This window comes from Pseudophryne corroboree, chromosome 3 (assembly GCF_028390025.1).
Source record: "Pseudophryne corroboree isolate aPseCor3 chromosome 3, aPseCor3.hap2, whole genome shotgun sequence".
NCBI classification, from domain to species: Eukaryota; Metazoa; Chordata; class Amphibia; order Anura; family Myobatrachidae; genus Pseudophryne; species Pseudophryne corroboree.
Window position 1 is genome coordinate 806,690,345 of NC_086446.1, and position 11,251 is coordinate 806,701,595.

Sequence of the window (11,251 nt, forward strand, 5' to 3'; positions counted from 1 at the left end):
GTTTCCCATATAGCTGGTACCACGTCACCAACTCTATTCACCTGATACAGCATCCAGTCAGGTGTTCCAACTTTACCAAACTACCATGTCTATGAATGAATAGATCCTACATTGAGCCAGCCCAACTCTGTCCTAAGGTCCCGAGCCAAAACCCAGCAGCTCAACCTAGTGTGGATTCAAAAACAGACCTAGCCGTGACACAGCATACGCTCCTCACATATAAAGTCCCCAATTGCTCCACTGCCTCCTACATCACTGATCCCTGTGTCCACACTCCCCCTGCGGTCTCCACTCCTCCTCTCACCACTGCCGGCTCCTCACTCCTACATCACTGATCCCTGTGTCCACACTCCCCCTGCGGTCTCCACTCCTCCTCTCACCACTGCCGGCTCCTCACTCCTACATCACTGATCCCTGTGTCCACACTCCCCCTGCGGTCTCCACTCCTCCTCTCACCACTGCCAGCTCCTCACTCCTACATCACTGATCCCTGTGTCCACACTCCCCCTGCGGTCTCCACTCCTCCTCTCACCACTGCCGGCTCCTCACTCCTACATCACTGATCCCTGTGTCCACACAGAGCCGGCCCTATACAATATGATGCCCTAGGCAAGAATTTGGCTGGTGCCCCCTAGCACCGCCGCTAGTTCCACCTCTGACCCTGCACCTCTTTCCCAGCACCATCACCCCTCACCCATAACAGTCCTTATTTTGGTGTTTGTACCCCCTATATTTTAAATAGTAATAGTTCGCTTATTTGGCGCACAGCCCAAACAGGGGTATGTTTTTGCTGGCAAGGGGCATGGCCACACAATAGTAACCCCAATTCAAATTATGCCACACAGTACTGCAACTTTATTCACATTTGATCATGCAATAGTGTCCATAATTCACATTACATCCCACAGTAGTATTAACATTATTAATGCCCTTATACACATAATGACACACATAGTGCCCCTTACACATATGCCGCACATTATTAATGCCCTTATACACAGACACACATAGTGCCCCCTACACATTTTCTGCACATTATTAGTGCCCCTATACACATAATGACACACATACAGTAGTACCCTGTTACACATATGCCGCACATTATGAATGCCCTTATACACATAATGATACACATTGTGGCCCTTTACACATATGTTGCATATTATTAAATCATTTTTACATGACACACATAATGCTCCTTACACAACACTACTGCACAACCAACCCACTCACATGCACACAGCACTCACACTGCCAAATAACACTGTGACCTCTGCCTCTGCTTGGATACAGATGTGTCCTCATAAATCTTGCCTCAATGCTAATGTCTGGCACCTTTTTTTATGAAAATGCAGCTTATTTGCATTGATATGTGGCTAGGATGCACAAGCAGCTCCTGCTGATTAAAATGATATGCTGCATGCCTATATATTGTGTGAGACTGTGGCTGTATCTGCATATGAAATGCTACACACAGAATATAGGCATGCCACATATCATTTTAATCAGCAGAAGCTGCTGATGCCCCTAGGCATATCAAATGCCCTAGGCAATTGCCTAGTTTGCCTATGCCTATGGCCGGCTCTGTGTCCACACTCCCCCTGCGGTCTCCACTCCTCCTCTCACCACTGCCAGCTCCTCACTCCTACATCACTGATCCCTGTGTCCACACTCCCCCTGCGGTCTCCACTCCTCCTCTCACCACTGCCAGCTCCTCACTCCTACATCACTGATCCCTGTGTCCACACTCCCCCTGCGGTCTCCACTCCTCCTCTCACCACTGCCAGCTCCTCACTCCTACATCACTGATCCCTGTGTCCACACTCCCCCTGCGGTCTCCACTCCTCCTCTCACCACTGCCAGCTCCTCACTCCTACATGCAGGATTTCTCCTGTGCTGCCCCCTCCTATGGAACTTACTTCTTCGCTCTATCAGACTATCCCACTGCACCCTTTTTTAAAGAAAAGTATATATATTTTTTTAATTAGTACTGCTTTGCGCCGGGTTCGGGGGCTGGCAGTTTATTTCCTGGGAGGGAGGCGAGGTGCAGAACCGCCCTCAATAAGTGACCAGCGCCGTGGCTTGTTGGAGGGAACCAGAAAGCATAGCTGCAGTTGCGTCAGCGCTGTACGACTGATGATCTGTGCTGCACACTCTGTCTGACACTCTCTCCCCTACCATCTGTCTGTCTATGCCCCCATCTGTGTATGCCTTGCCCAGCCCACGTCCCTCTACAGTATGCCCCTATGTGGTGTTCTGTCCATCTATGCCCCCCGCCCCCGTCCTGTGCTGTAGTCAGGTTGTGTGTCTCGCTCACTTCTTCTCCCTCTCTACCTAACACTTCATCTCTTGCGCCACAATTTTTCTCTCATTCACTCTCTTCCCAACACTCACTCTCTCTCTCTCTGACAGTCTCTCTCCCTGACACTGTCTCTTTCTTTCTCTCGGAAACTATTTCTCTCCCCCTCTCACTGACACCCTCTCCCTCTATCCCTCCCTGGCACTCTCTCACTCCCGCTCGCATCCCTCCCTCTCTCTGACACACCCTCTCCCTCTATCCCTACCTGGCACTCTCTCACTCCCGCTCACATCCCTCCCTCTCTCTGACACACCCTCTCCCTCTCTCCCTCCCTGGCACTCTCTCACTCCTGCTCACATCCCTCCCTCTCTCTGACACACCCTCTCCCTCCCTGGCACTCTCTCACTCCCGCTCACATCCCTCCCTCTCTCTGACACACCCTCTCCCTCTATCCCTACCTGGCACTCTCTCTCACTCCCGCTCGCATCCCTCCCTCTCTCTGACACACCCTCTCCCTCTATCCCTACCTGGCACTCTCTCACTCCCGCTCGCATCCCTCCCTCTCTCTGACACACCCTCTCCCTCTATCCCTACCTGGCACTCTCTCACTCCCGCTCACATCCCTCCCTCTCTCTGACACACCCTCTCCCTCTATCCCTACCTGGCACTCTCTCTCACTCCCGCTCACATCCCTCCCTCTCTCTGACACACCCTCTCCCTCTCTCCCTCCCTGGCACTCTCTCACTCCCGCTCACATCCCTCCCTCTCTCTGACACACCCTCTCCCTCCCTGGCACTCTCTCACTCCCGCTCACATCCCTCCCTCTCTCTGACACACCCTCTCCCTCTCTCCCTCCCTGGCACTCTCTCACTCCCGCTCACATCCCTCCCTCTCTCTGACACACCCTCTCCCTCTATCCCTACCTGGCACTCTCTCTCACTCCCGCTCACATCCCTCCCTCTCTCTGACACACCCTCTCCCTCTCTCCCTCCCTGGCACTCTCTCACTCCCGCTCACATCCCTCCCTCTCTCTGACACACCCTCTCCCTCCCTGGCACTCTCTCTCACTCCCGCTCACATCCCTCCCTCTCTCTGACACACCCTCTCCCTCCCTGGCACTCTCTCTCACTCCCGCTCACATCCCTCCCTCTCTCTGACACACCCTCTCCCTCTATCCCTACCTGGCACTCTCTCACTCCCGCTCACATCCCTCCCTCTCTCTGACACACCCTCTCCCTCTATCCCTACCTGGCACTCTCTCACTCCCGCTCACATCCCTCCCTCTCTCTGACACACCCTCTCCCTCTATCCCTACCTGGCACTCTCTCACTCCCGCTCACATCCCTCCCTCTCTCTGACACACCCTCTCCCTCTATCCCTACCTGGCACTCTCTCACTCCCGCTCACATCCCTCCCTCTCTCTGACACACCCTCTCCCTCTATCCCTACCTGGCACTCTCTCACTCCCGCTCACATCCCTCCCTCTCTCTGACACACCCTCTCCCTCCCTGGCACTCTCTCACTCCCGCTCACATCCCTCCCTCTCTCTTGCCTCTCCTCCCTCTCTCTGACACTCTCTCCCTCCCTGGCACTCTCTCTCACTCCCGCTCACATCCCTCCCTTTCTCTGACACACCCTCTCCCTCTATCCCTACCTAGCACTCTCTCACTCCCGCTCACATCCCTCCCTCTCTTGCCTCTCCTCCCTCCCTCTCTCTGACACCCTCTCCCTCCCTGGCACTCTGTCTCACTCCCGCTCACATCCCTCCCTCTCTCTGACACATCCTCTCCCTCTATCCCTCCCTGGCACTCTCTCACTCACGCTCACATCCCTCCCTCTCTCTTGCCTCTCCTCCCTTTCTCTCTCGGACACCCTCTTGGTATGCAGTCAGCATACCACTCGTCGTTATCCCGGCTGTCACAATACCAACGCAGCGATCCTGACAGGGGCACCATACCACCTGTGATCTGGACCCAGCCTCAACCAAGCTTCTAATAGGTTGTATGGATATAATTGGTCCTGTCTTTGCAAAAATTGTTCAGTGCTCTTTGCAGACAGGCATTTTTCCTGGACCCCTAAAGGAAGCAACTGTTAGACCTCTTCTTAAAAAACCTAATTTAGATCCCGACTGCATGACCAACTACAGACCGGTATCAAACCTTCCTTTCCTAGGAAAGGTTATTGAGAAAGTGGTTGCAAATCAACTGGAAACCCGCCTGACAACCCATGATATCTATGATCCATTTCAATCAGGATTCAGGAGAAGACATAGCACTGAAACAGCCCTGGTGTGTGTGTTAAATGATCTTCTGATGGCAAAAGACAGAGGTGACTGTTCAATATTAATCCTTCTGGATCTCTCGGCAGCATTTGATACCGTGGACCATGGGCTTCTGATTGAGCGACTGATACATTTCTGTGGTCTGGATGGCACAGTCCTAAGCTGGTTCAAATCATTTCTCACAGGCAGGTCACAGAGAGTATTGTCTGGATTATACTCATCACCGCCAGTGCCATTGCCATGTGGTGTCCCACAAGGTTCTATACTATCCCCCATGCTTTTTGCAGTATACATGCTCCCGCTGGGTGAAATAATCAGACGCCATGGCCTGGTCTACCACTGCTATGCAGATGATACACAACTGTACTTGTCCTTTGCTCCGGGCACTGATAACCCAATAGCAACCCTAAATGGCTGTCTAGCTGAACTCCAGGAATGGATGAGTGCTAGTTGGCTGCGACTGAACCCGGATAAAACAGAGGTCCCTTTGATACGACCGCAACATCAAAGGACAAGACTGCAGCATAGCCAACCAACCGTACTTACACTCGGGGATTCAGAATTACAGACCAGTGATCGTGTGCGGAATCTTGGCGTTGTCCTGGATGGTGGCTTGACACTTAAACATCAGATATCAGCCACAATCAAATCCTCATTCTTTCACCTGAGGAACATAGCCAGAATCAAGCACTTAATTCCCTCAGATGATATGCCAAAAGTCATCCACGCATTTGTATCATCTCTATTAGACTACTGTAATGCCCTCTACCTTGGTCTCCCAGCAAAAGAATTGCAACGCTTACAGCTGGTGCAAAACACAGCTGCCAGGCTGTTACCCAACCAGCCCCGTTCTAGCCACATAACACCCATCCTCTACTCCCTTCACTGGCTGCCTGTAAGATGGCGAATCATCTTCAAGATTGGCTTACTGAGTTTCAAATCATTACATGTCCAGGGCCCAAGGTACCTGAAACAGCTTCTGACCCCATACTGCCCCTCTCTATTACTGCAGTCTGTAGATGAAGGACTTTTAGCAGTACCTAGAATCTACCGTAATTCATCTGGGGGTCGAGCTTTTAGTCATGCGGCTCCGACTCTATGGAACTCACTTCCCCGCACAGTGCGAGAGGCCCCAACTATAGAATCCTTCAAAAGTAGACTCAAGACTTTCATGTTTACTCAGCATTTCCATAATGTCTCTTTAGTATCTACATGCTTCTGTATCTTATGAAAAGCTTCTCTGTACTTCATTATTTTCTGTACTATATAATGCTATGTATCTGTTACGCGCCTTGAGTCCTATTGTAGAAAGAGCGCTATATAAATAAAAATAAGATTTTACTTACCGGTAAATCTATTTCTCGTAGTCCGTAGTGGATGCTGGGGACTCCGTAAGGACCATGGGGAATAGACGGGCTCCGCAGGAGACAGGGCACTTTAAGAAAGAATTTGGATACTGGTGTGCTCTGGCTCCTCCCTCTATGTCCCTCCTCCAGACCTCAGTTAAAGAAACTGTGCCCGGAAGAGCTGACAGTACAAGGAAAGGATTTTGGAATCCAGGGTAAGACTCATACCAGTCACACCAATCACACCGTATAACTCGTGATAAACTTACCCAGTTAACAGTATGAACAACAACAGAGCATCAGATCAACCCTGATGCAACCATAACATAACCCTTATTTAAGCAATAACTATATACAAGTATTGCAGAAGAAGTCCGCACTTGGGACGGGCGCCCAGCATCCACTACGGACTACGAGAAATAGATTTACCGGTAAGTAAAATCTTATTTTCTCTAACGTCCTAGTGGATGCTGGGGACTCCGTAAGGACCATGGGGATTATACCAAAGCTCCCAAACGGGCGGGAGAATGCGGATGACTCTGCAGCACCGAATGAGCAAACACAAGGTCCTCCTCAGCCAGGGTATCAAACTTGTAGAACTTTGCAAAAGTGTTTGAACCCGACCAAGTAGCTGCTCGGCAAAGCTGTAATGCAGAGGCCCCTCGGGCAGCCGCCCAAGAAGAGCCCACCTTCCTTGTGGAATGGGCTTTTACTGATGTTGGTAGCGGCAATCCAGCCGCAGAATGAGCCTGCTGAATCGTGTTACAGATCCAGCGAGCAATAGTTTGCTTTAAAGCAGGAGCACCCAGCTTGTTGGGTGCATACAGGATAAACAGTGACTCTGTTTTCCTGACCCTAGCCGTTCTGGCTACATAAACCTTCAAAGCCCTGACCACATCTAGTAACTCGGAATCCTCCAAGTCACGAGTAGCCACAGGCACCACAATAGGTTGGTTCATATGAAAAGATGACACCACTTTTGGCAGAAATTGCGGACGGGTCCGCAATTCCGCCCTGTCCATATGGAAAACCAGATAGGGGATTTTATGTGACAAAGCCGCTAATTCTGACACACGCCTAGCTGAAGCCAAGGCTAACAGCATGACCACCTTCCACGTGAGAAATTTTAACTCCACGGTTTTAAGTGGCTCAAACCAGTGTGATTTCAGGAAACTCAACACCACGTTAAGATCCCAAGGTGCCACTGGAAGCACAAACGGGGGCTGAATATGCAGCACTCCCTTTACAAACGTCTGAACTTCAGGAAGAGAAGCCAGTTCTTTTTGAAAGAAAATGGATAGGGCCGAAATCTGGACCTTAATGGAACCCATTTTTAGGCCCAAAGTCACTCCCGACTGTAGGAAGTGAAGGAAACGGCCCAGCTGGAATTCCTCTGTAGGGGCATTCCTGGCCTCACACCAAGCAACATATTTTCGCCATATACGGTGATAATGTTTAGCCGTCACGTCCTTCCTAGCCTTTATCAGCGTAGGAATAACCTCATCCGGAATGCCTTTTTCTGCTAGGATCCGGCGTTCAACCGCCATGCCGTCAAACGCAGCCGCGGTAAGTCTTGGAACAGACAGGGCCCCTGTTGCAACAGGTCCTGTCTTAGAGGCAGAGGCCATGGGTCCTCTGTGAGCATTTCTTGCAGCTCTGGATACCAAGTCCTTCTTGGCCAATCCGGAACAATGAGTATTGTTCTCACTCCTCTTTTTCTTATGATTCTCAGCACCTTGGGTATGAGAGGAAGAGGAGGAAACACATAAACCGACTGGAACACCCACGGTGTCACTAGTGCGTCTACAGCTATCGCCTGAGGGTCTCTTGACCTGGCGCAATACCTCTGTAGCTTTTTGTTGAGGCGGGATGCCATCATGTCCACGTGTGGCAGTTCCCACCGACCTGCAATCTGTGCGAAGACTTCTTGATGAAGTCCCCACTCTCCCGGGTGGAGGTCTTGCCTGCTGAGGAAGTCTGCTTCCCAGTTGTCCACTCCCGGAATGAACACTGCTGACAGTGCTCGTACGTGATTCTCCGCCCAGCGAAGAATTCTGGTGGCTTCCGCCATCGCCACACTGCTCCTTGTGCCGCCTTGGCGGTTTACATGAGCCACTGCGGTGATGTTGTCTGATTGAATCAGCACCGATTGGTCGCGAAGCAGGGTCTCCGCTTGACTTAGGGCGTTGTATATGGCCCTTAGTTCCAGGATGTGAAGGCAAGTCTCCTGACTTGACCACAGACCCTGGAAATTTCTTCCCTGTGTGACTGCCCCCCACCCTCGGAGGCTTGCATCCGTGGTCACCAGGACCCAGTCCTGAATGCCGAATCTGCGGCCCTCGAGAAGGTGAGCACTCTGCAGCCACCACAGAAGAGACACCCTGGCCCTGGGGGATAGGGTGATCAGCCGATGCATCTGTAGATGTGATCCGGACCACTTGTCCAACAGATCCCATTGAAAGGTCCTCGCATGGAACCTGCCGAAGGGAATGGCCTCGTATGATGCCACCTTCTTTCCCAGGACTCGCGTGCAGTGATGCACCGACACCTGTTTTGGTTTTAAGAGGTCTCTGACCAGTGTCATGAGTTCCTGAGCCTTCTCCGTTGGGAGAAAAACCTTCTTCTGGTCTGTGTCCAGAATCATGCCCAGGAAGGGCAGACGCGTCGTAGGAATCAGCTGCGACTTTGGAATATTCAGAATCCAGCCGTGCTGTTGTAACACTTCCCGAGAGCGTGCTACGCTGATCAGCAACTGCTCTCTGGACCTCGCCTTTATGAGGAGATCGTCCAAGTATGGGATAATTGTGACTCCTAGCTTTCGCAGGAGCACCATCATTTCCGCCATTACCTTGGTAAATATTCTCGGTGCCGTGGAGAGACCAAACGGCAACGTCTGGAATTGGTAATGACAATCCTGTACCACAAATCTGAGGTACTCCTGATGAGGTGGATAAATGGGGACATGAAGGTAAGCATCCTTTATGTCCAGAGACACCATAAAATCCCCCTCCTCCAGGCTTGCGATGACCGCTCTGAGCGATTCCATCTTGAACTTGAACTTTTTCAGGTACATGTTCAGGGATTTTAAATTCAATATGGGTCTGACCGAACCGTCCGGTTTCGGTACCACAAACATGGTTGAATAGTAACCCCTTCCCTGTTGAAGGAGGGGAACCTTTACCACCACCTGCTGGAGATACAATTTGTGAATTGCAGCTAACACTATTTCCCTCTCTAAGGGGGAAGCTGGCAGGGCCGATTTGAGGTAACGGTGAGGGGGCATCTCTTCGAATTCCAGCTTGTATCCCTGAGACACAATCTCTATAGCCCAGGGATCCACTTGTGAGTGAACCCACTTGTGGCTGAAATTTCGGAGACGCGCCCCCACCGGGCCTGGCTCCGCCTGTGGAGCCCCAGCGTCATGCGGTGGATTTAGTGGAAGCCGGGGAGGACTTCTGTTCCTGGGAACTAGCTGTATTGTGCAGCTTCTTTCCTCTACCCCTGCCTCTGGCAAGAAAGGACGCACCTCGGACTTTCTTGCCTTTTTGTGATCGAAAGGACTGCATTTGGTAATACGGTGCTTTCTTAGGTTGTGAGGGAACATATGGCAAAAAATTTTACTTTCCAGCCGTAGCTGTGGAGACCAGGTCAGAGAGACCGTCCCCAAACAATTCCTCACCCTTGTAAGGTAAAACCTCCATGTGCCTTTTCGAGTCGGCATCGCCTGTCCATTGCCGAGTCCACAGGACTCTTCTGGCAGAAATCGACATTGCATTTATCCTAGAGCCCAGTAGGCTAATGTCTCTTTGATCATCTCTCATATATAGGACAGCGTCTTTTATATGCCCCAGGGTTTGTAATATAGTATCCTTGTCCAAGGTATCAAGTTCCTCAGATAAGGTATCTGTCCATGCTGCTGCAGCACTACACATCCAGGCCGACGCAATCGCCGGCCGTAGTAAGGTACCTGAATGTGTATAAATGGACTTCAGGATACCCTCCTGCTTTCTATCCGCAGCATCTTTAAGGGTGGCCGTATCCTGTCACGGCAGGGCTACCCTCTTGGATAAGCGTGTTAAAGCTTTTTGTCTACCCTAGGGGAGGATTCCCAGCGCAACCTGTCCGTTGGTGGGAAAGGATACGCCATAAGCATCCGTTTGGAAATCTGCAGTTTTCTATCTGGAGATTCCCAAGCTTTTTCACATAACTCATTTAACTAATGTGAAGGGGGAAAGGTCACCTCCTGCCTTTTCTCCCCATACATATAAACCCTCTTGTCAGGGACTGGGGTTTCCTCTGTGATGTGCAACACATCTTTCATTGCTATAATCATGTAACGGATGGCTTTAGCCATTTTAGGCTGCAACTTTGCATCATCACCATCAACACTGGAGTCAGAATCCGTGTCGATATCTGTGTCAACAATTTGGGATAGTGGGCGCTTCTGAGACCCTGACGGCCTCTGCGACGTAGGATCAGGCATGGGTTGAGACCCTGACTGTCCCAAGGCTTCAGCTTTATCCAACCTTTTATGCAAGGAATTAACATTATCATTTAAAACCTTCCACATATCCATCCAATCGGGTGTCGGCGCCGTCGGCGGCGACCCCACATTCATTTGTACCCGCTCTGTTTCCACATAGCCTTCCTCGTCAAACATGCCGACACAAGCGTACCGACACACCACACACACAGGGGATGCTCCATTTGAAGACAGTTCCCCCACAAGGCCCTTTGGAGAGACAGAGAGAGAGTATGCCAGCACACAGCCCAGCGCTATATAACCCAGGAATCACACAGTAACTTAGTGTTAACCCAGTAGCTGCTGTATATACTGTTTTTGCGCCAAATTTATGTGCCCCCCCTCTCTTTTTACCCTCTTTCTACCGTGATTCTGCAGGGGAGAGCCTGGGGAGCTTCCTCTCAGCGGAGCTGTGGAGAGAAAATGGCGCTGGTGAGTGCTGAGGAAGAAGCCCCGCCCCCTCAGCGGCGGGCTTCTGTCCCGCGTTTTGTGTGTAAAATAATGGCGGGGGCTCATGCATATATACAGTGCCCAATTTATATATGCTGCTTTTTGCCAAGAGGTTCCCAATTGCTGCCCAGGGCGCCCCCCCCCTGCGCCCTGCACCCTACAGTGACCGGAGTGTGTGGGTGTAATGTGGGAGCAATGGCGCACAGCTGCAGTGCTGTGCGCTACCTCATATGAAGACTGGAGTCTTCTGCCGCCGATTTCGAAGTCTTCTTGCTTCTCACGCCGGCTTCTGTCTTCTGGCTCTGCGAGGGGGACGGCTGCGCGTATCCGAGATCGGACAACCAAGGGTGCGA